This window comes from Carassius carassius, chromosome 39 (genome assembly GCF_963082965.1).
Source record: "Carassius carassius chromosome 39, fCarCar2.1, whole genome shotgun sequence".
NCBI classification, from domain to species: Eukaryota; Metazoa; Chordata; class Actinopteri; order Cypriniformes; family Cyprinidae; genus Carassius; species Carassius carassius.
The window spans coordinates 16,082,432-16,108,787 of NC_081793.1; the positions used below are offsets into that span (position 1 = coordinate 16,082,432).

Sequence of the window (26,356 nt, forward strand, 5' to 3'; positions counted from 1 at the left end):
AATGTCAGGCACTGGTTTGGGCAGATATTAAGTGTTTGTACCAAATTATTTATAAATAATTACCATTATAAATTTCTGTCATTTTGACATTAAAAAAAAAAAAAACACCTTACCATAACCTGCCACTGGATAGGTGTATGTCATTTTAGTTGATTAGTACAGTACAAAGCCAACTGTCACTGATCTCTACCATTTTAGAGAGAAGCTCTTAGATTGGCCTTTTCAGCAGTACTTGATATGGAACAAACATTAATGCATCTGAACTAAAGCCAGTAGCTGTTTATAGAAACTCCAAAACCAGAGTCTGGTTACAAGTGTATGTGAAAGAAGGAGATACCCAATACAGAAACAACAACATACAGTTTCTAAATAACTGGGCAAGATCAGAAAAGATGTAGGGGTGGCATGGTTCAACTTTTTAATGGTTCGGTTTGTTTCACGGTTTTAGGTACAGTTCGGTATGTGCTATGTTTATGGAAAAACTATACTTTCTAAAAAAAAAAAAAAAAAGAAGAAGAATATTCTATCCAACTATAAAGAGCAGCAGCACACATAAATACAATGGAGTAAAGATACAAACAATAAACAGTGATTTTCAGTTTTTTTTTAATTTATTTTTTTGGCAGGTCTAGCATAAATTGTTAGGTACAGAATTTGAATAAAGTAATCAAATGTAAAACAGCATTGCATATTGAACTATATAAATTAAAGAGAATTATTTATTAAATTTATAAAAGCTTTTTAATCAAGAGCAGTGAGTGATTTCTTTGTTGATGCCGTTTCTATTAATATAAAGACTGTCACTTTAAGAAAATACACTGATACAGTGGCCTGCGTTAAGCCGGCTATGTCTGCTGTAGGTCACATACCAAGATGGGCATTTTGACATCATTTTTGTCTGAATTTGTCCATTTAAACACAATACTTCAGATAGATCTTATATTTGCACGCATTCTGAGGCGTGGGTTTGTGCGCTTCGGATGGGCGCATTCACATCTTCTCACTGCGCGCGCGAGCTCGCGTCCTCTGGTTCTTACATGATTAAACTGACAGCTTAAATGAGTTCATATTAACGTGTGCTGTTCAGGTCTCATCTGTGCGCGCGCGCTTTCAGCACCCGGATGATGACAGAATAAATGACTGCTCATATTCCAGCATAAATCGTTCACATTGATCAAGAGTGAATGGTTTGTCCAGGTTTTTTTTTTCCCCTCATCGCTATTGTTGTAATGTCTGGTGCTTTCTATTTAAGTTGAACCGCGGTCCCAGCGCGTACCGAACCGTGTGTGGCATTCAAAATGCCAAAAGAAGAAACAGGAGCAAGAGACAAAAAATAGAGAGTAGGCAATTTATTGAAAACTGCATTTAAACTCAAACAGGCTATTCATCAGCTGATCAAAAGTTTAAGACCATAGCCATAAAAAGGTCAAATCTGCACCAAAATATGGCTTTCATGTCATTGTTCTTCAAGCAGTCATACTGTCAAGATCTCCTGATGGCAAAGGCAAAAAGGCTTTCTCTCTTTGAACGTGGCAGGATTGTTGAGCTGCACAAGCAAGGCCTCTCGCAACGCGCCATCACTGCCGTGGTTGGACGCAGTAAGACAGTCATTTTACATTTCTTAAAAAATCCTGAGAGTTATGGGACAAAAAAGTGAAGTTGTAGACCCAAAAAGATTTCACCTGCACTGAGCCGCAGGATCCGACGGGTTGTCCGTGAAGACAGGTCGATCCTCGACCCAAATTAAGGCCCTTACTGATGCTGACTGCAGCCCAATAACCATAAGACGTCATCTGCTAGAGAAGGGCTTCAAGAACAAAAAACGTCTTCAAAGGCCACGTCTCCTCCCACGACACAAACTTGCCCATTTGGAATTTGCAAGGGAGCACCAAACATGGGACATTGAAAGGTGGAAGAAAGTTTTATACTCTGACGAGAAAAAAATTTAACCTGGACGGTCCTGATGGCTTCCAACATTACTGGTATGACAAGGAGATCCCACCTGAGATGTTTTCTACGTGGCACAGTGGAGGAGGCTCCATCATGATCTGGGGTGCTTTTTCCTTCAATGGGAAAATGGAGCTTCAGGTTGTGCAGGGGCGTCAAACGGCGACTGGCTATGTGGATCAGTTGCAGCAGGCATCCCTCTTGACCGAGGGCCCCCGTCTGTACGGTAATGACTGGGTCTTTCAACAGGAGAACGCTGCAATTCACAACGCCCGCCTGACAAAGGACTTCTTCCGGGAGAATAACGTTTGCTCTTTTGGACCATCTTGCATGTTCCCCTGATCTAAATCCCATTGAGAACATTTGGGGATGGATGGCAAGGGAAGTTTACAAAAACGGACGTCAGATCCAGACCGTGGATGCCCTTCGTGAAGCCATCTTCACACCATGGAGCAACGTTCCCACCAGCCTCCTAGAAACAGTCGCATCAAGCATGCCGAAACGAGTGTTTGAAGTGATCAACAAGAACGGTGGGGCTACTCACTACTGAGTCCTTTTTTGACACTTTTAGTTCTGTTGTGCGTTTATTTTTGGGCTATGGCCTTAAACTTTTGATCAGCTGATGAACAGCCTGTTTGACTTTAAATGCAGTTTTCAATAAATTGCCTACTCTCTATTTTTTGTCTCTTGCTCCTGTTTCTTCTTTTGGCATTTTGAAGCAGCACTTACAACCCGGTTATGATCCACTAGTGCGAAATGTGTAAAACTTGCAATGCATCCCCTGGTCTTAAGATTTTGTTCAGGAGTGTAATACGAATTAGGGCTGGGTAAAAAAAAAAAATTTATTAATAATAATAATAATAGATTTCTCGATTTTAAAAGGGGGTTGAAATGCTTATTTTCACTCAATCTCCTGTTAATCTTGAGTACCTATAGAGTAGTACTGCATCCTTCATATCTCCAAAAAGTCTTTAGTTTTATTATATTTATAAGAGAAAGATAGCCTGTACCGATTTTTTCCGGAAAAACACGAACGGCTGGAGGCGTGACGTGTGGGCGGAGCTAAAGAATCACGAGCGCACGTAGGCTTTTGCGTTGAGAGCGTCTGGAAGCTGTGACATTACAGTGAAGAAAAAAGCATCATCCAAAACAAACCATGGCTAACAGTCAGATTCAGCCGTACATTTATGATCCAGAATCAGATCCCGAGGCTGAAATTGAACAAGAGCAGCAGCAGCAACGAATACAGCAGGACGTCTCTATGTGGTATGTATTGAAACTGTATATATTTGCTTAGCGGTTTTGGAAAATGACTAAGTTCCACTTTATGTCGTCTTTTTTTTTTTTTCTTTAAAAGGTGTACATGTGGGAAGTGCAGTTTGATGCCAACTGAGGCGGAAAACGTTTGCTGCCAAGAAATAGAACCGGTTAGAAAAACGTGAGATGGGCAGTGAAAAGGGGGAAAACAAGGTCTCGAGAGTTTTTTTAAAAGTAGAAATTATTTTAATTTGAGCGCAGTGTTTTTAGAACACCATGTCATGCGCTACTTTTACAACATTTGTGTGTGTTTACTCGTGGTTTATGAGGACATGAATTGATTTATGGATTATTGTATGTGACTTATCAGTACACAAGCAGAACCGTTTTGCACATCAGACTAATATTTTCATAGAAAAACTATGGAATAGTAGCACATTTCAATGAAGAAGCACGCTTTGTGATTTATTATTAAATAATTCATTTATTTTTCATTGACTTTTTTCACACGCATTGTATATTGTTGTTTGGAGTGGTTTAACAATAAACAAACAGAAACCTACAGTGGCCAGCTAAACAAATGTATTTAAATACACACACCATACATCGCATGTTGTTTACTTGATGTGCTTACGCGCCGATAGCTAAGTTAACAACACAGAGATATTTGAAGCAGTTTTACTCACCGCCTGCAGTTCCAACACACGATCGTGACCCTTTTTCGTTGGGACTGCATCCTACTTTTTGGTAATCTGTGCAGGGTTGTCTTGCCCTGGCAACCAAAAACACACTTCTTTGGTGAAATTTCGCTCTCTCGCTCTGGTCAGTGAATGTATCTGCAATGGTCTACGGGCGCGCGCGCGCTCTTCCGGGAGCAGTGCCCTTAGGACCCATATAAGGAAATTCCGCACCATCTAACGTCACACAGACCATACTCGAAAAAAACTTTCCGAAATTTGTGACAAACCAGGAGGAGTATTTTTGGACAAAAATACTCCTCCTGGTTTGTCACAAATTTCGGAAAGTTTTTTTCAAACATACAACTTAATTTTTGAAACTTTGTCCATGTTTAGCATGGGAATCCAACTCTTTAACAGTGTAAAAAACTCAGCATGCATGAAATAGCATTTCAACCCCCCTTTTAATCGATTCTCATTTTTATGAAACAATATTGAGTCATAAATCCCAGAAAAAAAAACACAAAAAAAAAAAACATTGTTTGATTTTGGGGACCAAAGAAGAAGTGGAAGATACACTTTATCAGCCTAAAAATGAAATGGAAAAAAAGATGACATCCACAAGCTTTCTAACTTTGTTGTGCTCAACAATGCACTGGTCTGAAAGAGGGACAAAATGTAGTTTTAGACCCTCTGCAAGCTTAAACTGGAACTCAGCACTCATGTGCCATGGGAAAAGCCCACAATAGCTCAGAACACAAATGAGGTTAAAACAGCTATATAACCTCTCTGACACTGTAAACAGGGACAGCAGTAGTGCGCTCTTAGTCTTATGAGGTGACTGTTTGACAGCCTCATTGTCTAAACTATGAGAAAGACAGAAAGGGAGCAATAGGTGTGTGTGTGTGTGTGTGTGTGTGTGTGTGTGTGTGTGTGTGTGTTAGCCCTCCTTTTTTATAATGGACTCCTTTGTCTCAGCGAGGTTTAAACAAAACGAGCACTGGCTGCAGGGAGTTTCAGAGCCACAGTCGCTTTTTTTGAATGAGAACTACTCACCCAAATCTAAGTGAAAGAGAGTAACACAATCAGAGCTTCTCTTCCTTTCCATCCCTCACCATCCTCTCCTATCTGCATTCTCTCATTTCTATCGATTTTGATGTGTTTTAAGATCTTACAAGTACAGCATTGTCTTCTAGTAATGTATCCTTGTCCCCTGCTCAGAGGGCCTGGCTTTCCTCACACCCATGAAATCATTACACCACCATCACATTCATGTTCTCCTCTCATGTGCATGTGGTGTTTTGTGCAAATAAACATTTAGACCACTTCAATACATTCCATGTTCACAGGAAACAATTGAAATCAAACAACTTTACCCAGAGTAAAAACAACCTAAAACCTAAAAACCCAGAAGAATTCGGAAAGGTATGTTACAATCAAGGCTGCTATGTTTACTACTGAAGGTGTGATGCCCTTACATGGTCAAAACAAGAAAAGAGAGTAAGGGGAACACTAATCCGGTTTAGTGTAAAGGGATATTCAATCCTCAGCATGCCCCATGTCCAGACTTTATACCTCAGTGAAAAGCAAAGATCTCACTCTGTGGAATTAGAATTACAGTTAACTCACAGCTCATTTGACATTGCTGGTTGTTGCTTTAAAGCTCTTATCTGGGTTGAATCACTACAAGAATAGCTCCAACTGAAATGAAAATAGGGGAATTAAGTAAAAATGAAGTAAGCTCAGAAATATTGCTAACTAGTCAAAAATGCGTACAATATAACTTATTTTAAGGTTACTTTAAGCCATTTTAAAATGTCATAATTTTTGTTTTAAAACCTATAGCTTAGACAGAATCATCATTTCTATTAATTTTCCACCGATTCACTGAAGAGCATTAGCTGCTTCCTACACTGTCTGTCTGTGTTTTCTCTTCCATGATCACAGTTCTGACTTATGAAGCACGAATGAGCTTCCTCTATGTTTTTAACCAGGAAAATCTCTCTGAGATTAAAATCGCTTTCACAAGAGAGTCCTGGCCAAGAATGGACAGCAATTACAGTCACAACTTACAAATTGAAACAACAAATGTACAATTTAAAACACTTAAAAACAATTACAAATCAATGAGTCTTCTTCGAGTGATCGAATAATAGATTTAAAATGTTCCATAGGCAACAGAGTTTGTAATTTCAATTTCGTTTGGAGTAAATTCCATTCAAATGGAGCTGCGTACATAAAAGCCCTTTTTCCCAGTTCAGTTCTCACAAATGGGACGGAGAGAGTAAAACAATTATCAGACCGGAGGGAATATTTCCCAACACTTTTCTTTTGAATTAGACAACCTAGATATGAAGGCAACAACCCCAGAATAGTTTTATAAATGATTAAGTAATAATGAATTTTCCTTCTAATAGACAAAGATGGCCAGGATACTCTATTATACAATATACAATGATGAGTTAAAGGTTTACTATCTGATATAAATCTTAAAGCGCTGTGATAAACAACATCCAAAGAAGAAAGAAGTTGAGAAGAAGCAAATTGATAAACCACATCACCATAATAGAGTACAGGCAAGAAAGTAGCAAGAAACTAACCTCTTTCTTACATTAAATGAAAAACAGAACTTATTTCTAAAATAAAACCCAAGCTTTATTTTTAATCGTTTCGTTAAATTAGTTATATGAGACCCAAAAGATAATTTATCATCGATAGTGATACCAAGATATTTATATTCTTTCACTAACTCAATCACATTACCTTGCAAAGTATGAAGAGGTTTTAGTTTAGTTTTAAAATGAAGTTTTAGTGTATGAAGCCGAGACTGAAAAACATCAAATGCCGCTTGAAGTTTAATCAAGGCTTGCTGTTTTGAAGGTGCACCACAATACATAACAGTGTCATCTGCGTAAAAATTTTAATTAACGTCTTGATTACCATGGTCAATACCGTTTATGTAGATAGTAAATAAAAGAGGCCCTAACACGGATCCTTGAGGAACTCCTTTAACAATCTCCAACAGTCCTGAATTTTTGCCCTCAGCCTGAACACATTGGGTTCTATTAATTAAATAATTTTTAAACCAAAAAATAACATGTTTTGATAAGCCAACAGTCCTTAATCTATGCAGCAATATCTCATGATCCACTGTGTCAAAAGCCTGATTACGATGATACGTGATTTCTGTTTAGGTAGTTTTGTATCTCTAACTATGGCGACAACACAGTGATCACTAACATCATTTGCAAATACAGAAGCCAATGAATATTTGTGTGGAACATTTGTAAAAATAAGATCAATTAATGTTGCCTTTTTATAGTCCTTCAAATTTGGTCTAGTGGGTGTCTCAACTAGCTGAGAGAAGTTAAGAGTATCACAAATTAATTTAAGACCATCAGAAGCTGACTGCAACCAATTCACATTAAAATCACCCAGTATAAGAAGCTCCTTATAATCCAATGATGTCACTGTGTGCATCAGAGATGAAATGGTGTCATTATTAGCTGAAGGAGGTCTATAGCATCCAACTATTGTAAGATGTACAGTTTTAGAAACGATAAGAGTTAAAGCTAATAATTCATATTGTTTAGCCACTGATTCAGAAAGTAATACAGTAGCTTCAAATCTATCCTTGATATAAATTGCTACCCCACCTCCTCTTTTGGGCCTATCGGCCCTATGGACAATATAGCCATCGATACCAATAGCTTTGTCCGGAACGGATTTATTAAGCCACGTTTCAGATAATACTATAACGTCAGCATTGGTATTTTTTACCCAGATACGCACCATGTCCAATTTAGGAAGCAAGCTTCTCACATTAATATGAATAAAACCCAAACCTGATCTAGATTTGAGATCAGTAGGAACATTAAAAACTGAGGTATTGTCATTATAAGGTCCGGGATTTGGTAAAACATTGCCAGATATCAACAACATAAGAATTATAAAACTCTGTCGTCTAACTGTTTTACTTTCATTTCTAACAGATGGTGTCAAACATGTAGAGTGGTTGACGACACTGATTTCTTTTCCTGCATGAACTGACTTTATAGAGTCCTCATACACAAAATTTGAAAATAACAGCTTCAGTCGACAGTCCCGAAAAATATGAATGTTTGATATAAAGTTACTCCAACATCTATCCAATTTGTCCAATTTAAAACTGTAGGGGTATCGTAATACGAGTCATACCTGTAGCTGAAGTTTTCCAGGTTGGATATCAAAAGGAGTAAAGCTAACAGAGCCACTCGATCAGAAAATATATACTGCATTGCCAAACCACGGTCCACATGCAGCCACAAAAATCAAAGTATAATCGTTAATCTCCAAGAGATGCACGCCAAAATCCACCTCGTAGTGCGCGTGTCCGCCTCAATGAAAGCAACCAGCCAGGTCTCAGCGGCTGATGTTAATCGACAACCTTGTCCACGGAAATTCCCACGGAGTCCACTGAAGCACCACAGTGCCAACAAAACACTGAACTCTCAGTCCTAATCCAGAGTCACACCCGAAGAACAGCAACAAAACTCGGATCAGGAGTAGAACCGCCGACCCGTGCAGACACACCCAAGTTCAAAGGCGCTGATCCGCCGTAGAGACACAGCATCTCCGCCAGGCCGCGGGCAGACCCAGGTAAAGTTGGAGAGCTTTGAGATTAATTGCGTGGTTGATACAGTGTTTTAAATAAATTTCATATACTAAAAATAGATCTAAGGTTTGCTGAACATCTCTGCAAATTCACCACTACCAAAATGAGACTTAAAAATGCACAAGACGCCAAGATTACCTTAAAATAAAGGACAAAAAACGACAAGACATATCAGGCTGCCATCTTGGATTCACGGCTAGACGGCTAGATGTCAATCATATTATGTGTTCATAACCCAGTGGTTAAACTTCCAGAAAAGACATTCATAGGGATGAAACATGAAGCTAATAAACAAATGATTATGGCAGTATATGATTTGAATGTGATTTTCATGAGTTTCTGCCTATTTTCATAATGTTTGTTTACAAAAGAAATGCCAAACAGGTATAGAGATTAGCTTGATATAAAAGGCTACAAATAATTTATTTCTGCAACATTTCATGGCCAAAACACAAATTAGATCGAAATCGGAAGTTATTACAAACAATCAGTGGTGGTTTAAAGTGAGTTTTGAGTAAAAGAAGAGTATACATTTTATAAATCGTCTTATGTAGCATGATGCTACGGTGCGAATGATTGGTCACGTAAGATGCATTTTCCTTGATGCCTCGCCAGAGCCAATCACTGATTTAGGCACATAAAGCATGCTGCTTGGTTACTGGCTCACTGACTTTGATGATGGTTTCAAAATTTGGTACAGAGCGACCAGACATTTTTAGATACTCAATGGTTTTGAGGCAATTCAGTCAATGCCTAAAAAGTATTGAGCTCAATACCTAGCCCTAGTAAAGAGAGTGATCCATGATAGTGCTTCATTGTTCCTTTAAAGGCCCTTTCACACCAAGGACAACTATAGCACTGAGGGATAACATCGTTGGTTCACTGTCAGAATTATAAAAAAAAATTTATCTGACTGATGAATAATAATAATAATAAAAAAAATTGCCAGTCAGAATTAATCCTGCTTTAAAAGAGCTTGAACAATTTTAAACACGAAAACTGCAGTGCACATTTACAATAAACAGAACGGTATTGTGCATTGACATCGATGCCAATGGATATTATTATCTTTATAGTTATCATTCTTGGTGTAAATGGGCCTTAATGGTCACAAATTATTGCTTTTTTTTTTTTTTTTTTTGCCTGTGCTATTGTTACCTGAGACTTGAGTGCTAGAGTGTCCTGAAATTACCTCAGTACCCATGAGGCACCTATAAAGATAGATTTCCTGTGTTTGTGTGGCTGAATGTATTAATGACTGTAGCGGCCCTGATGAGATTGATCCCCGAGAACGGACATCCAACTGGGGAAACCCTGCCAGGCCTTTCCCTTGACCTCTCCACAAACCTGGGCTACCTGGTTACACAATCAGATGAAATAATACTTTCCCTAACAACAGGTAAACTCTGAATTAAATTTAAGATGGTCAAATTTCCAAATGAAATGAAAATGTAAGTCACAGTTTAGTTTAAACAACTAATTTGTCCAGAAACCAAAGAATAACAAACCTCAACACAGCGAGTGTGTGAAGTGTAAAATTTACCATGACACAAAAATCATGAACAGTTTACAAAATAAAACATTATAAAAAACAAAACAAAACAAAAAACACTCAGAAGAATGGATCATTTATAATCTGGAATTATCCTGAAGGATTCACAAAAAGAAATTTAAGTAGCTGCCAAAGACTAATCCAAGTCTGTCCAGATTGATCCAATCAGCTCTGCTCTCTCAAAGACCAGGAGTGGAATTAGCAGGATCACTTAGTAAGGTACTTACCAGGAAGTAATAAGCAGCTTGATGTTCTTCCCATGCTTACATAGGGCTGGGTACCGAACTTCGATGCCTTTATGGTATCGAACGAAAAACTTCGATACTATGAGTATCGAAAAATTATTTATTTTTCGGTGGCAAATATCGGTTCCAAAAGCCAAGCGGCCGTTTTTTTTTTTTTTTTTTGCCAAGCGGCTGTCTGTGTGAGCTTGTAGCATACGTGCATGTAAGGACCTAAATTCGCCGTGATTGGCTGTGCACCACCACGTGACGTGACGGGGAGGATTTCTGAAGATACTCGCAGTCACACAACACAAGTGTAGTATTTGTTTTTTTCTCAAAACGTTTCCGTTTTACAATGCCGAAGAGGTCTAAAGTGTGGCTACACTTTATAAAAGTGGATGCCGAGTCAGCAAAGTGCAACATATGTGCTAAGAGTATTGCAACCAAAGCCGGCAATACCACCAATTTAATGAAGCATTTGTTTGGATGAGTGTTTTGCCCTCCCTCCCTGTTTAGTTTGGTCTACTCCATTGCGTATCTTGAAACACGCCCCCTTTCACGTCGTCGAAAAAAACAGAGAGTGAGAGACATATTTATCTGGTACAGCGAATTTCTCTAAGCAGCAGGCAACTGTATGTGTTCACTTAAAACATAACCGACTGTGTTTACGAGAATACTTGCAGAGACAATTATTTTGATATAATTGTGTATGTGTGCATTCAGAAGTTACGATACGCGAAAGATGAATTCATTCTCTGTACACACATTGTCTGAAATGCTGCTCATAGCGCGTGCTTTGAATGAGTGAGCGCAAGCTCAGAACGCGTGCGAATTGTTTAAAACGCTTGAATCAGTAAGATTCAGAAACAAGTGCAAAAGATGAGCTACGATCCGTTTCACCCCTTCAAGCGCGTGAACAACGCGAATCAAGTTAGGAGTTTTACATCACTATTCACGATAGCCCATCGGACTGGAAAACACAATTGCCCCGGGACGTGGGGCTAACGATTTTGCGACCCCTGCACCTCATATCTATCCAGTTTGTGAAACACTGGTTTTCACACTGGTTTCGTTAAACAAAATAAATTATTATTTTAAAAGATTGACTCAAAAGAATCATCCGTTCACTAATCGGATCATGAACTTGTATTACAGAGCCAAAGATGATCTATTATTGAAAATCTCGAATGAATGTTTCTCTATTCAAACATTAGCGGTCGAGTAAGTGCATTTATTCAGCGATCACAAATCACAAACAATACAGTAGAGATCTCATGACAGAACACAGACCGGCTGAATAACACTTTCATTAGATCACTAAACTCCAGCTTGTTAGTGTTTTCAGATCATCGTCGGCAACGCGTCTGCAATGAGGAGTGAATCTCCGCATTTCCTCAAATAAAGCTTGGTACTAATGTGATGGTCATAGTGACAACAGCCAATCACATTAGTTTTCTGGTTTTGCATGAATGCGATTGGCTAGTGTCTGCACCAGGATATTTACATAAGGCGATCGGATTGGCTGACGCTGGTGTTGGTGCTTGAAAGTTCAAAAGTTTTTAACTTCTGCCGTGACCAACGGACCCAACACGACGCGACGGACCCACAATTCATTTCGCCCAACGCTTGACATCAATCCATTCAAAGTAAACGAGAGCCGTTTACACCGATGCCCGTGTGAATGTGGTGTTAGGGGAATAATTTCAACCCTACCCCTTGACCATAGGCGGAGGGTGAACCAACTCCAGGGTAAGGCTAAAAGCAACCAAATGTATTAACGGGTGGAGCCAGGGGGTGTTAGGGGAATAATTTCACCCCTACCCCTTGACACTGTTTCAAGGGACAAGGAAGGGGTATAAAATAGAACTGGGATATGACCTTAATGATCAAATCAGAGTCATTATCACTGTACACTGCAGAATGCTTGTGCTTGAATGACAAAAAGCCAGAGACTGCGTTCAGAGAGCATTGGCTGTATATAAAGCCTAGGCTAGTATAAATTAATGGAGTAATAGCATTACTTACGACTAAAGAACAGAGATAAGAAAAAAAAAATTATGAATGAATGACATAAAATGACATGATTCATGTAGTGACCGCTCCGCTCATGACAGCGCTGCCCTGTCCGTTTGATCGCTGCCCAGCAGAGAGGGCATGAGAAACGAGAGGTGTGACCGAGATCACTGATGCTCACCTCAATCAAATCACCATGAGCACTGCTGTTAAACCGTCAAAATAAAAGTCCCAAGTCAAACTCATCGGCCAAGCAGAAAAAGTTATTGGCCGATGCCGATATTTGAAAAAAAGCCAAATATCGGCCGATATATCGGACATGGAGATATACTGGTCAACTACTAATCTAGTCTAAGGCTCAGACGTGTACCGTCGGCTGAACATCTGATGCAAAATTGGAAACACTGGAAGTTTTGAAGTCGTCATCTGATTGAATCCTACAGGATTTCCAGGAGACTTGGGTGTCATTTTCTTTAACTTTCTGCCTGGAAACAAAGATGCCGTGATGCCAAAAACTGAAATGAAAGATGACGCTGTTGTGTTTAAAACAGTGAAAATTAGTGCTTATAAGGGTTAAAATAAATAATGGATTTTCAAAAGTATGTGAAATATGTAAAGTTTGTAGAATTGACTCTTTAAAATAAGTCCAAGTCTGTTATTGTGGAGACGTTTCCACACCCCTAAACATGACGCAGCACAAAACGGAACATGATTGGTTGCTTTACCTGTCAGTCATATGGCCTTTTGGGCAACACTTGGCCATTCAAAGCATCCATGGTTCCCAGAACTTTCCTCTGTCAGTCTAAAGGTCTGATTATGCTAGACTAATCATAATCCAACTTACTTCAAAGAGCCTGGGCATTTAAAAGCAAAAAAGTTTTTGTTTTTGTTTTTTACCTCAAAATAATGTTTAAAAAGTATTATGATGCTACACTGCCTGCTACTAAAGCAAATGGCTTCTGTTCGTTTCGCTTTATTTTTGCCCATAAAAAAAAAAAGTGCACATTTCCAGTGACTCAATACTTTCTGATAAAATTAATCCTATTGTGTCAGTCACAGAACAACACAAACAAACACGCCTGCAAACTATTGGGTATAAATGTCTACTTTAAAACATCAAATTTCTCTGAAAAGTTCAGTAAACAAACAACCTGGCTCATTCAAATCCTGAACTGTATTCAAATGCATAACCAGACAACCATTAGTGGGCATATGTCCAGTATTTCCAACCATTTTGTCCCATGATGTTTTCTCTGTGATTGTGCACCAGTCTACATTTTGAATTATAACAACAACAATAGCCAAAAATCTATTGTATTTTTGTAGACTTGTAGAAATAAGAGAATAGACAATGCTGTACTCGGTTTATGGTTACACTATAAAACAGTGTCAAGTCACAAGTGAGCACACATCATGCAAACTAATCAAAAGAAATCCTTAAGAGTCCAGCTGAGAAATAGGCCACATGAAAGAACTACACAATCTGCAAAGCATGTCTAAATTATGCAACTAAATGTCTGGTCAACATGCAAAGCATTTATATCACTTTATCAGGGGCGTACTCATTTCAAAAGGTGAGGGTGACAAATGTCTAATACAATAATACCTTCATTTATTTATTCAATAAATATGGTCTAATTTACAGGTTTTATTTATCTCTTACATTTAAACACTCTTGTTTAAACGTGCAGTATGGAATTTTTGGCCACCAGGGGTCACTCAATCAAAACAATAACATGAGACGTACTTTGATGACGTCGGGAAAGAGCGTAGGCTCATGGGAGTTGTCGTTCACTGGAACACGCGCTCTGTCGCTCCCCACATTCCTCACTCATTTTAACTGAGGCCGGCGACACACTGGATGCGTGGCGCAAGCGTCTCAGCTGCGTGGCGTGTCAGTTTTTAATTCGGCTCCCATGTTAATAGGTTAGAGCTTGCAGACTGCCTGCGTGAGACGCGTGTCTCAGGCGCGGCTCGAGCCGCGCGGAAAACGTGTGCATGCTAGAAATAGAACCGACGCCTATTTTTCACGCGACACGCACGCGTGTTGGAAGCGTTTCCAGGCAAAATATAATAGGAAAATATGTTTATATGTAATTTTGTACACAAATACATATTAATTCATGACATTTTGATGTTTGAAAGTCTATAGGTTGACAAATTCAGATACAAATGTAATTTAAAAAATAAATAAATTATCGATTTTCAAATATTGCACCTGTCAAACATAAGTCTATTTTGCCGTCAATACTGTTGACAGTGTCCTTTATCAGTAGGCTTTATATTTATGTTCAACATGAAGTATAGATATTGTTGTCATGAAGACAAGAGCCTGGTCTGTCAGCGGTCTCCCTCTATGTCACCTACAGCAGCAGCAGTGCGCCACGCTTCTGGCACGCAGCAGAGACGCCACGCAGCCAGTGTGTCACCGGCCTTAGTATTTTGACAATCACGTATTTTCGAACGGAGAGATATATGAATTATCAGACCCCTATCAAATCAATATTCCATTCCATCTAGCTAGTAGTAATATATGTTAAAAAAAACATGGTTGTCTTTCGTTAATAATTATAATTACGTTTATACTATGATATCGAACAAGATAGTGAACTGCATTTGAAGCTACTTTATCCAGCTAGATATAGAACACATGTAGATTTACATTATACTCTACATGAGAGCTAGTCCGTCTGCGTTTTACACAAGACATCATCGTTTCACAAAATATACGGATAGATATAGTTAGCTGAATGGATGCATACCTGTTTATTAGAATGCAAGCATCTCTCTGTAGTTTCAGCTTGTCACGAAGCTCTCTCTATCTTGGAAATGCAACTCCAATATTTACCCGTGTCTCGTTTCTTCTTCGTCCCAAAACCTTCTCAGGTCATTTATTTCACCCGTACGTTTGCGCTTCACAGAACGTGCAGGCAAAGCATAATCATGATCCATAACTAAGTTATTGATTGAGGTATAAATACGAATATAAACAATATAAATATAAAATATAATAGTCTCGACCAAGGCTAGCTACTACTTTTTCTTCTTCGTCTCGTCTTTGCTTCTGTTCACCTTTGTATTTGGCGGTTCCGCAGGAAGTTAGATAAACTAGAGGAGTCAAAGTTTATATGACGCCATAGACGGGCGACAAAACGGAAATAAAAAACGTGCCGTGTCTTCTAATTAAACTATCATTTTCTCCGGATTTTAAAGTTTGTGGAAACTGTCACATAATGTAAGTACACAACAAAAAAATATATATAACATAGATATAGTGATATCTGCTATTTTTAAAGCAGAAAAATTACATATTGTCCCTTTAAAGATGCAATGCATTTTTATAATTTGGAGTCTAGAGATCTGATTAATTATGTACCTTTTGGAACAGCCTTTGTGTAAGGTGCACACCTAAGATGACTAAAAATGCTGCCTACAGTACATAGGAAGCTTAGTAGGATTTTTAAGCAGTCCGAGACTGTGAGGAAATTATGTTCTTCATTTGCTTCGGTTTCATGGTACTGCAGTCTCAAGCACTTCATGTACTACAGGAATTGTTATGGGAATATCTAAAGCTATAGGCTAGTACAAGTCTATCTGTCATTATGGCACATTTGCTAACCAGAGACTCTGAAGACGTTACGGATTTGAGAACGTTTTCAGCCAACAAACCATAAACGGCATCTAAAAACAGGGTGATGGGATAAAACTAGTTTCAAATTGCGCTGTGGCTTAACATTTGCAGCCTCTTCTTGGACCAGAGAGGAGCCATTTGTGCTCCCAGTCATCAAGGAAGCTCAAATATCACAAAGCATTACTCTTATTTGTATTTTTTGGAAGAGGAGGAGGAAAATGGCTCAGACTACATGATAAACTGCAAGTTATTTTAGCTGCTTGTTGCCTTTTCTTATGAAAAGACTGCAATGCAACAAAAATTGGCTTATCAAATAATTTAAACTAATTCAGATTAACGAATTAATCAAATTAAGCCACTGACACTGGAGTGGCAAGCTAACGAGAAATTCCCAATCATGTGGACTACTAATGAAATGTGATGGATTTTGCCTATGAAAACTGAATGAACAATGGTAAATGTGACCACACCTTAATGCTGAAAAATCTTACAGGAAGAGGATACACTTATGTGGGATTACATATTTTACACAATCTTTTATAAATCTAAATCTTTTATAATGACTAACATTTAGGGCTGTGAATCTTTGGCAAGGCAGCGATTCGATTACGATTCATAGGTTTTCGATTAGATTCAAGAACGATTTTTGCAAATTTAGAACAATTCAATTCGATTCGATTCGATTCGATTATAACGATTCGATTCTGCATTCACGGGATTATTTAAATGCTTCTACTAAATTCTTTAAATGCTTAGTCAGGGGGCAAATTACAGTAGCATTTATGGTTAAAGAACCATAGGTTAGAAAAAAAAAAAAAAAAACTTTTGTCCATTGTTAAATGCTAGTTTAATGATGTGACATGGCATACGTAAAAATGTATGTAAGCCAAGTTTTTAAAAAAGAGCTTAAAGAGTATTATGTATAAGCTAACATTTTGTCACACCAGGGGCGTAGCCATAATTTCAGAAGTGACAGAAATGTCAAATACAATCATTTTATGTATGTAGCCTATATAATAATAATAATTATTATTATTTTTTTTTTTACAAGGAATTATCTTCTTTTTTAATTAATTTTAATTAGCTGTAATAAATCAAATACACTGCTGGACAATAATCAATCATTTGTAATCGATTTTTTTTCCTAATGGCAATTTTATGATTGTTTTATATACTAGGCTACATTTAATTAACAATTATTAAAATTTTCTGCACAGAATAAGGTAGAAAATATACTTTATAGTTTCTGTACTGTAATAAATGTCAATTAGCACTGCATCATTCATAAATTGTTTGTGGGGTTTTTTTTAGTTTCATCAGTTCATTCTGCTTTTATTCAGTTTAGCTGCAGATATAGCCTGGCACGTCTATGAGAGCGAGATCGCTTCTCTTTCAGTGTGAAAACGTCTTCATCTCTATTGAACTTTTCCTCTCCATCAGCGAATGATTCTGAGAGAAAACGTGCCAGATGTCTGTTTGCTAATGAAACAAACGCTACTTTCATGCATCTGATTATCAGATAAATCTCGCGCTCTTATTTCAAGGTCGTTGTTAATGCTGTGGTTAATTTTAAAAGTTTCCTTCGTATATTAGGTTCATCCGCATTGTTTAAAAACATTTATCATTCAATGGATCTGTGCGTATGATTAAGACACTTACATTTCTGCTCCGTCCATGCAATAAATACAGCTCTCGACGGCTCCGGTAACTCCGTCGGTAAGATGCAGAGAGCCATTGACAAACTACAGAAAAGTAAAACTACTTCACGTTAGCATTACTGGCCACGAGTCCTATAGATCACACGTCAGCTGCATCAGAGACGAACGGAGCGCGAGCGCAATCCTGTGACAGTCTCAGTCGGTAAACAGTGAAGCGCGTGAAGGTTTCACTGTTTCACGATTCACGAACACTCTTCAAGGTCTCCATTAATTCGTGCGTGTAGTAATTTAATTTGTATACATTTTGAAAGCATTGAATCGCTATAGAAATCGCGATTCATTCGATTCTTAGCATTTTGAATCGATTACTGTCCAAGATCGGTGATTCACGATTCAAAAATCATGTTTCAAGATCGATGCATATGAATCGTCAGGGTTTGTAATCGATGCATCGAGAAAACGAGTGAATCGTTACACCCCTACTAACATTACAAGTGGAAATTATGCAACAAAAAAAATTAATGAAAATCAATCAAAACCTAAATAGCTTTGACATAAGTCATTAGTATGTCCTCATAGTTGACCCTGAATGCCAAGGCCACCCTCACAAAGCTTAATAATCCAGTAACACACACCAACAATCCCTCACTTCCTCTCGCAGAGTCCTCATTAATTCACAAACAAATACACAATGAAGGCATCATGTGGAAAACAGCGAGAAATTTGGGAGCAGTAGACAAGGGTCTGTAGAAGTGTTTTTGGCATGGGAGCTTGGCTACTGTTGAACTCAAACCTGAGGTTTAGTGTGGTGGATCTGGAGTGAGGCCCAGTGTTTTGAGTGAGATCTTAAAGGGCTAAGGCCTCAGCCAAGAACCACTTCAGACAGCTGCTTATAATGAGAATGAGGATTCTATGGAGATAGAATTGTTGCATCATTTCAAATAAATAGATTATGGTCTACAAATAAATCTTAAGTGTTTCACAAACAATAATTAAATTCACAAATAAAAGGAATTTGCAAATAAAAAAAAACATTCACAAATATCTTTTTATGCCATAAACACAACTTAGCCTGGCATTCATTTATGAATTGCGTCCTGTACTTTTCTAGTTCACTACATGCATTTTTGGATCACTTCCTGTACATTAGTTAATGGATTTCTTTGCATTTGTGGATTCTGAAACATTTCTAGTGTCAAGACACTGACAGTCCACAAATGGGTGGACTCCACCTCCCATCTATCAAGCCAATTAGATCAGGTCAACAGCCACACTCCGCTGACCAATCGTAGCATGTTCTAGCTATAACCAATCACGTTTTGCTTTACATTCAGGGCGGGAGCAGATTCATTTTGTGCCCCTTTAAGGGACTGCAATCCATGGACACTTTGTTCAAACTGAGCTGAATTGCTCTTTGTGTGGTTTAAAAAAATAAAATAAAATAAAATCCTGTTTGAAAATATTGTGTGTATACACCTTTAGGTCCACATAGCTGCTCATATACACAATTTAAACAGCTTGACTGAAACACTGGGAAACGCTGTTGGCTGCTGCTTGATGCCAGTTTAACCCATTACATAAACTTGCATGTTTATCATGAGGTTGAATTCAGATATTTATTTGTCAGTTACTGACTGCCACTTTTTTTTTTTATATATATATATATATATATATATATATATATATATATATATATATATATATATATATATATATATATATATATATATATATAAAAAAAAGTGGCATTCATTTATGAATTGCGTCCTGTACTTTTCTAGTTCACTACATGCATTTTTGGATCACTTCCTATATATATATCTTAATTAACATGATGCTCCCATAGCACATTTGTATCCAGGATAGCGTTGTTTACCATGATTTAAAGCTTGTTTCTCTGGCATTTTCAAAGGCATGTAAAAAAATAACACTGTGGTGTGGCTTATTACACAGTCTAATGGTTTAACATTTAACATTGACTGGCAAACAGAAATTCTCACTAATTGCATAAAATATCATGCAGGCCCATACACAGAAGATGCAAGACACACACTGCCAGCGTGTCTAAAGATTCAAAACATGAAAAGAACCAGCAGACCATAGACATGGATGAAAAGAGAAAGACACCATGTGAAAATTTGCCATTATTAATGCCAGGATTCTGAATGGAGCGCAAAGGCAGCCTAACTTTAGTTGTGCAGGGCTAATTGTTGCAGAGGAGAAGATAGTAAGGTAAAAGTACAGACAGGACTACAAGACATTACTGACATACATAGAAAAACATACTGTCACAAAATACATTCAAAATGAATGCTTCAAGCATTCATGCATGTGTTGGATTTACATTAAACATTTTTTCACACACTTTAAGTTAATTCAACTTGAAGCAATTGGAACACCAACGGGATAGTAAATGCAGCTTAATTTTTAAGGTCTTGTACACACACACACACACTAAAATTTGTATTTATCTTACATATAAAGAAAGGGTGTCCAATCATGCTCCTAAAGGGCCAACGTCCTGCTGAGTTTAGCTCCAATCAGCTCCAACACACTTGTTTGGAAGTCTCTAGTGAGTCTGAAGACTTTGATTAGCTTGATTCAGGTGTGTTTAATGAGGGTTAGAGCTAAACTCTGCGGGACAGGGATCCAGGAACACATCTGGAGACCCATGAGATAAAACTGGTCTGCCTATAGTGTTTACCTTTCATGTAGTCTACTCTTCAGCACAATGATAACATTTAGAGTTACCAATGGTGCATTCAGGGTTTCTCATGCTTTTAAAAAAATTGGTTTCTCATGCTAACTATGGACAAAGTTTCAGAAAACAATATGTATGACGAAGTATTTCTATGCTAAAAATCTTAATCTAAGTTTCTTTGAGTTTTTTTTTTTGATTCTGTTTCTTCATGACGTAGAGGGTGGAACTCCTTATATGTGCATTTCTCTCGGAAAAACCCAGATGCGCATGCATCAACCAGATCGAAAGCAGGATCGCGCCCATCATCGAGCTACACCCAGCGGTAGTGCAGCACGGGACTCACTCTGGAAGAATGTTTCCAAAGAAGTGTGTTTTTGGTTGTAAGGAAAATATAACAGTTCAGCTTCCTAAAAAACCCAGCGTTATGTAAACCGTGGATGCAGTTTGTTTTTCCTGGGCAGCAATGGAGTTTCACAAGTGTGTTTGTTGACGAACAATTTATAAACAAGGCCCAGTTCAATGCTGGATATGCATATCGATTGATACTGAAAAATGGATAGTTTCCAGCTATAAAATATCCTGGTCATGATTCAGAACCGCAGATGGTAAGTGAAACAACATCAACTGTCTGTTTTGTTGGCATTCTGAGCTCAAGTGATCGTCACTCTTTAACTCCGCGTTAACTCCATGGCACTCCTCCAGGAGCTTTTTCTGGAGAGAATTGTAAAGCTGCATCTTTCTTTTATAAATGTAAATAAAAACTAAAGACTTTTTGGAGATATGAAGGATGAACTGTTACTCTATACACTCAAGATTAACATGAGATAGAGTGAAACTGTGTCATGCCCCCTTTAAGAGTTTGTCTATGGATAGATCCTCCTAAAATGAAAACTCAAATGTCATCACTTACTTGCCATCATGTCATTCAAAGACTATGCAGAACACAAAATATATTTTGAAGATTTGGAAATGTATTTCAATTATGTTCCGCAGAAGAAAGTCATACAGTTTTGGAAACACATGAGTAAATAATGACAGAATGTTTGTTTTTGGTTGAACTATTCCATAGACCCAAATGGAGATTTACAGAGTAACTGGGTTATTTTCATCTTGTTCATCCATTCTTCACCATGATACCACTAAATTATTAAAAGTAGTGCTGAGCAGAGATTATGTTGGTTATGATGCATGAAACAGTCCATGGGAAAACTCACCAATAAAACAAACTGGGATATAAACATATGTGACATCTCTGCCAATGTTACACAAGCTCATCTCAACATACTAAACTCTCCAAAAGCTTCAGCTTCCAGCAGAACAAAATCCTGAACTTGATAATGTGTATCTGGCATCAGAGGCTTCACAATATGCTGCTTTCTTTTTCAAGAGCTTATTAAACAAGTTGCATCAGCCTCCAGGTCTCAAAAAGCACCTTCCTTATAGTCTGCCTGGGCTCAGCTTTCACAGGAAGTGCTGAAGAGGCAGAGACCAGTCTGCAGTACAGAAGTACATATATGAAGTCTGCCACTATTTTCCTGCTCCCAAAATGATTTTGAGCTCACAGTGTTCGATCTGAAATGGCAGTTAAACAGCAATGCCAGTGCAACATTTTCTGATCTGTAAGTATTAGTGTACAATGAATAACAGACACAGGATGGCCAGACGGGGAATAAGCAGCAAATCTGTGGTATAATGCACATGTCAGCAGAACTGAACCACTGATTCAGATGCTCTATAGTCTAAAAGCAGCAGAGGTCTTTGAAATGAACACCTGTGCTTTGACACACTGCAAGAATTAGTGATGACAATTGTATTATTGCTAAGGGTGCTCTGCTGAGTATGAACTTCAGACCACATTTTTCTAAACTGCCGAACTGTTCACTTACTTCCCTCTGAGTTAAAGATGGGGAACCAAGGCCACCGCACTTATAAAATGTAAAACTTGCTTTAATAAAGCTCCAAAATTCAGAGAATTATAAAAAAAAAATTCAGCCACAGGAATTTAAACATGAGTTGACATTTAATTGTAGAAATAAATGCATTTACAAACAAAAATAGGAAAAAAAATAAATGCAATAGAGCTTTAACGAAAATAAAGAAACCTTTTTTTATAATACTGCATATTAAATATATTGACAAAAAAATAATGTACAACAAAAATCCATGACTAACAGGCCTGAAAAGACAAACACATTTGAAGGTTTTCTAGATATTATATTTCTAGGTTTCCCAGGAACATGCAAATGGTTAAACAATATTTTCACTTTTGTAAAGCTAACCTAAAAAAGTTGGTTAATGTAACCTTACCTGATATATAATAAATATACATTTATTATACATCTAAGAAAATATATATGGAAATATGAATACATATGAACAAATATAATAAGAAATGTATTGACTATATTATTTTTTTAATACTGTATAATTATAGGATTATATAGTGCATATAAAACAAATTAAAAAAAAGAAATATATAGATTTTCTTTTTTAAATTTTTTATATGCAATATATAATACATAATCTTACTTTTACAGGCCTGAAAAAAACAATTCCTTTATTTCTATAGGTTTTTCAGACCAATGGAAGCTTTAAACAATTATTTACATTTTTGTAAATCCAACCATTAAAACAATATATAATACATTTTAGATATTTTAACTGTCATTTAAAGCAAACGCTTATTACTGTATTTGCTGCAGCTTATTACTGTATTTGCTGCAGCTCAAAACTTCTCGCATCACATTCCAAGACCTCTATTCCCTCAGCTTCGACCTCACCATTACAGAAACAAAAGCACTGGAATGCCAGTAATGCTGGGCCACACACTGGGCCAGCTAACACCCAGACATAAGACACCTGTTCTACCACTCCAGTTCAGATGACCTCCTCCATAAACACAGAGAAAGAGAGAGACAGCAGTTACCAGACTAATGAAACTTGCTACTACAAAGACTTCTGCCAGCAACATTTACTGCATCCATATGCAGTCCTTCCTCTGCTTCTCATCTTTTATTTTGCACAGATAAGGCTTTCTGACAACCTCACTGAATCAGCTAGTGCCATGTTTGATGCCCTGCCTCTAAAAACTGAGGAGCCACATGGTTACATCAAACCGTGCATGAGAGTGTATCATGTTCAAGCCTTATTTTGATAGGAAATGTCTTCTCCCTCAATACTTCTTGCCGTTTCTTTGTAGTTGTGAAATTTACTAGGAATTTTTGAGTGAAACACAGAATGTTACTGATAGCATTAGCAAAACATAAAACAGTGAGGAACTACTACTTTTTTTTCATTTGGTCATGTCGAGCACTTTGAACAATCAGACTAGTTATGTTGCATTTATAAATTGACCACTAAAATACATCTCTGCAAAAAATCACAAATGCAATCTGCTGTTCTTGTCTATCATAAAGCCAGACAAGGCAGCACATTTTCTGTTGAACAGGTTCTTCTACTTGCGTGTGGATTGCAGGTTTCTTAAATTTCCGTATGATAACATAACTATGTTTGAGAGAACTAAAGTTTATCTAACCTAAACAGCCAGATGCACTTACACTTGGCTGAGCCACATCTTGTATGAATCTCAAACCACCACCTGATGTTTTCTATGCTCAAATGCATCTTGGAGGGCATTTAAACATGGTCATGATAATGATTCAATCAGTAAAACTAAAAGTGTATTAAGCTACCAAGTGTAAATATTCCATGAGTCTATGTTTGTATTAAAAGCCATGAGATCACAGTTTGATGATAACTCTAAGACCACTTCAAGACACAAGCTTTGTTTCAGACCCATAAACAAGTGATGAACTGAAATGATCCATTCACATCACCTCAGTTTAACCAACCAGAAATGTCTTCTCTATTTCAAGTGAATGTGTTCAGTATTTCATATTTCATCATTCCTGCAGAACCTCAAAAGAATACATTCCCTCCTGTCAGTACACATTAGACATGGAATCCAAAGGGACAGGGAATTATCTGCATTCTAAACTCAGAAAAGAGATATGATAACTGATCCCTGAGGACCTTAGTTAAAGTCACACAACCCATTATGTTCCCGCGTGTTTAATTACTTGCACTCTAAAGGTTACAGCCGTCAAAAGAGGGAATGATCAGGACACGGATTGTAACGTCAGACTGTCAACTGACACTGCGAGACGACGAGTGAGAGTGAATGTGTGTAAAGAGGTCAAGAAGAGGGGAGTCAGAGAGAGTGCAGACAGGGCACTTCTGAGCAGCGATATCTGACACAGCAGATTGCAATTCTCCAACAAACCACTGTCTCCAGTGTTTCCCACAGGGCAGCAACAACGTGAAAACTCTCAGCATCTATTTGAACAAATGTTAGAGTGTGTTCATAGTCATTTCATTACTTGAATACTTTATGTGACTATTTCACATTTGTTCTGGGTCAGAGAATAAACTAGAACACTGCTTTTACATTTCAATGGGATGTTGGGAATGAAGATCCCAGAGGGCTTATCGTATGGAAGCCTCAATGCATAATAAAGTTTATTCTGGTGTGTGCCCTTTCTCCATTTTGCCAAGAGGCCTTATCAACTGATGTCGGGAAATGTCACAGACTACAGCATGCCCAATATTATTGCAAAACATACAATCTAGACTATAACATTTATTCTCATTGGAGTATAAAATTTATTTTTATTACAAGGGAATATGGGAAGACACATACATAAAAATAAAGAAACTTCAGTAAAATAAACAATTTAAAAATTATTTAATTGTTCTTTTATTACAAAATAACAATAAATTGACTGATTATAAAGTGTGTGTGTAATTTTGGTGTTCATGTAAATAATTTAGAGGGGGAGAATTACATTTATGAACATTTACAAACATTAAATGTTTGTAAATTTGTTAAATACATATCCACATTTAGAAAAAGAAAACTATGACAATGTATTCAAGTATTTAAAGTAACAGCTTATGTTACATAATAGTTTATCTAACATACCTAATTTGTCTCACAACAAAAGAGCGGAGACCAGCACATGGCTTCACTACTGTCAACCCAGAAGCAGCAGCACTTGGTGAAATTAAATATACGATCTGATACACATTCACTTTATTATACTTCATTGAGCATGTCAAGCCAACCCTAACAGTTGAGCACTTAGGATGACTGATGAGTTTGAACCTACCCGTTGATGCCGGTGACTAGCTCCGCGTCAACACTATCTGCTGAAATAAAGCCGATCGCTTCCATGCCTCGAAGATAGTAGGCTCGTTTCATTGGTTTTGTTTGTCCAGTTTAGCTCAACGATCGGATGCACTTGACCGGAGAGCTCGCGCTGTCAAGTGCACCCGACCGTTGGCTAGAGCAAAACAGGACACACAAAAACAACGAAAGAAGTCAATACTCGAGTTTTCAAAATAACTTATTTTGACAATGCCGTCAAATACTAAACATTTACGATTTTTAGTCACGGTTATGTATAAACAACGCTTTAAATGTTTTTCTCGCGATCCCTTGAAGATAAATAAGTTATTACGTTACTCACTCGGGTTGTGTGTGTTGTGTTCGGGAAGTCCAGTAAGACGCCTTGGGCTTCTTGGGCAGGCACTTCGAGAATAAAAGTTGCCTCTACTCTGCTTTCAAAAGGCAAAAATAAAAAACAATAATATTAATTGAGTAAAATATCCCAGACTTTGAGTAGCTCTTCGAGTCTAAACTGTTCCCCATTCCATGCAAAACGCCTCGTCGTACAATCTACGTTCAATGAGGCAGACGAGCCGAAGTAATCTGTTTCTTGATTGGACAGTTAACCAAAGAAAGGCGGGATTAAAATGTAATCCTGAAATATGATTGGCGGTCACATAATCAATCATATGCCACACCTGCCTTTATTCTACGAAATTATGCTTTACTACAAGAGGTCTACAGGAAGATAGCGCATACGTAAATAAATCATAATGACATTTTTTGCTGAATAAATTGTTCTTTTCTAATGGATAATTTCCAGGAATGAATGAATCGTTCTATCTGGGAGGTCAGACGAGAGAACACCTGTCTTT

At 37.6% G+C, this 26,356-nt stretch overlaps 1 protein-coding gene and 1 long non-coding RNA gene across 3 annotated transcripts in view; both read right to left on the reverse strand.

Moving 5' to 3' along the window:
* LOC132121477 (MAGUK p55 subfamily member 7-like) overlaps nucleotides 1-26,075 on the reverse strand; it is a 135,521-nt gene extending 109,446 nt beyond the window's left edge. The window contains exon 1 of one of the 2 annotated variants that reach the window (XM_059530892.1): nucleotides 25,843-26,075. The gene's annotated coding sequence lies outside the window, so the exon portion shown is untranslated. The remainder of the gene's footprint in view (nucleotides 1-25,842) is intronic. The other variant, XM_059530893.1, reaches the window with a different exon arrangement.
* On the reverse strand, nucleotides 2,923-3,932 carry LOC132121062 (uncharacterized). The gene is made up of 2 exons (XR_009426224.1): nucleotides 3,810-3,932; nucleotides 2,923-3,336 (listed from the first exon to the last, which is right to left on the reverse strand). It is a non-coding gene; the product is annotated as an uncharacterized LOC132121062 (long non-coding RNA).
* Nucleotides 26,076-26,356: the final 281 nt, after the last annotated feature.